Source organism: Pinus tabuliformis, chromosome 7, assembly GCF_031772625.1.
Source record: "Pinus tabuliformis cultivar Carrire ecotype Pingquan chromosome 7, CPIR1, whole genome shotgun sequence".
Classification (NCBI taxonomy): domain Eukaryota; kingdom Viridiplantae; phylum Streptophyta; class Pinopsida; order Pinales; family Pinaceae; genus Pinus; species Pinus tabuliformis.
Genome location: NC_142293.1, coordinates 1,681,093,423 through 1,681,095,979, shown reverse-complemented (window position 1 = coordinate 1,681,095,979; position 2,557 = coordinate 1,681,093,423). Strand labels below are relative to the sequence as shown.

Sequence of the window (2,557 nt, the reverse complement as noted above, 5' to 3'; positions counted from 1 at the left end):
TCCTTGTTGATATTTGGAGATTAAAATACCGACTTGATTATATTTAAATTAATTGTCAGCAACTAATTATAGTCTTAACCCATTTGTTTTCCCAGTTTGCTAATGCATATTGGTATTTCCAATATCCTTACTTAGTCATGGGTTGTATCTCATACACTTACCTATGATAACCCCGTGAATGCCATAATCATATTCTTTCCTAGCTAATCGCGCAAAATAAATCTACACCATAATATTATGATAATGATAAAAAATTTATTAAATCATAATACAAGAATCAACCTTATTAAAAGTTTAAAAAAACAAACTAAACTGAACTATTACAATCACTTAATAAACTAAATAACTTTTTTATATATTATTTATACCTTTTTGAAAATATAAAGATATAATTACAAATCTGTATATCTTATAATAATGTTAAAAGCAAAAAATAAATAATATTATTTACGCATTTAATTCAATAATTATATAAAATTCGTTAAATTAAACGTATAATTCATTTAATATAAATGACAAAGGTATATTTTAAATTTCCAAAAATTCATTTAACAATATTTAATTAATATCAATTAATTTTATAGAATCCAAATAATTTTATGCATTGGCTTTTTAAAAAATAACAATAATTATATAAAATTAATTATGTATAACTCATTTAGTCAAAATGGTAAATACATATTTTAAACTTCCAGAAAAACCATTTAATAATATTTAATTCATATCATTTAATTTTACAGAGCCCAAACGCTTTTATGTATTCGCTATTAAAGGAAAGGACAATGGAGATTGTGTACTTACCTCACACAGAGGCTGGGGCAGAGAAAAGAAAGAAAGAAAGAAATTATTTTAACGTCCATAAGGTAACCTACAGTAAATCCAGAATCCAATGCGTCCCGTTTAAGATGAAACTATACCTATATTTAAAAAATTAATTAATTAAAAAGAAATCCATTATAAAAAATCGTATATCTCACTCAATGTGTTACTTGAATAAATCAATCAAAATAGAACACCATCATACCTTAATGTTACCCTTCAAATCATGTGATGCAGGGAAGTCATGTGATGCATCATTTTTCTTCCATTCCTGTGTAAATGCAGGCTGGAGAATTTTAATATTTTATTAAATAAAATATATATACAAAACGATTTTCATACAAATACCAAAAAATCCTTCAATCACTTACATTAAAGAGAAAACAGAGAGGTAACAAGGAGCGCTGAATGCTAGCTGACCTAGGCCATGGCGGGAATACCATACAGCGCATTACCCAAAAACACGGACCCACGGGATGCGCCTCCCCATTCTGTTTTATTTTGTTCTGTTCCTGTGCAAATGAAGGAAGGCGAATTTTAATATTACTGTAGATGAAAAAACAGAATGACTTCCTTACCAATACTGAGAAAACTTCCAATCACTCACATTAAAGAGAAAACAGAGACGTGGTAAAGAATTGTGAAGACTGACAAACATGGCCATGGTTGTCCATGGCCGGATTACCTTACATCACACCATCCAAAAACAAAGACCCATATGGTGCAACTTTACCCTTCCATTTTGTTCCATTCCTGTGTAAATGTAGGAAGGCAATTTTTAATATTACATTAACTAAAAGACATACAGAATGGTTTTCATACCAATATTGAAAAAACTTTCAATCCCTCACAATAAAGAGAAAGCATAGAGGTGGCACAGAGGTGTGAAGGCTACCTGGCCATAGCCAGAGTACCATACATCACATCACCCAAAAACACAGACACGCAGAAAAAGAAGCAGAATATTGAACAAACAATTTACCTGGATGGTAGGCACCTGAAGCAGATCCCAATTACTACACTAAAGGTCCTTACCATCCATCCCATTCCATGATCTCAACATACCAAAAACACAAACCCATGTGATGCGTCCTTCCTCTTCCGCAATACCACCTCCGTTTGTTCGATTTAGATGGACCACCTGTAAAAATTGAAAACCATTAGAGTCAAATGACAGATGAAATTAAATATTGCTATTGATCGAGTGCCCTGAAATGACATACCCTGCTACTGGAACAAGGAGTGAAGTAAAAGCTCTGTTTCAAATTAATTTGGAGACGAGAATCACATGACGAGAGTATCTAAGATGATGCAATAAACGTGCGGTGGAATTCTAAAATGTTTGATTGCCCTATCTTCCTCCAGAAAACTGAAGCAATAAGAATTAATAAGTCGCAGGTTAAGCTGCGGAAGGGCAAAACGGAATGCATGTCCGCCTGATTTGGACGAACGAGAAGATCATTATGTTGCATTTAAATAGGTATGGCTCATATTTTCATTCACCAACCACCCACGTCCATCTAACGGTTGATATTTTTCTTGCTTTTGTGGATGTGAGATCGTGGTGCTTTTTAGCTTTTGTCAGGGAATTTCTAACCAACATGTCATTACAACGACATTGGAATCGGGTGTTTTGTGAGGGAATTTCTAACCAACATGATATTGGAATCGGGTGTTTTTTAGTTTCTCGATGGAAAGAAAGAAAGAAAGAAAGAAAGAAATTATTTTAACGTTTAAA

The 2,557-nt window shown here is 32.4% G+C and overlaps 1 long non-coding RNA gene across 1 annotated transcript; it reads right to left on the bottom strand.

Annotated features, from left to right (window-relative positions):
- Positions 1-1,503: 1,503 nt before the first annotated feature.
- LOC149254924 (uncharacterized) lies at positions 1,504-2,238 on the bottom strand. The gene is made up of 3 exons (XR_016266320.1): positions 2,043-2,238; positions 1,802-1,960; positions 1,504-1,572 (listed from the first exon to the last, which is right to left on the bottom strand). It is a non-coding gene; the product is annotated as an uncharacterized LOC149254924 (long non-coding RNA).
- Positions 2,239-2,557: the final 319 nt, after the last annotated feature.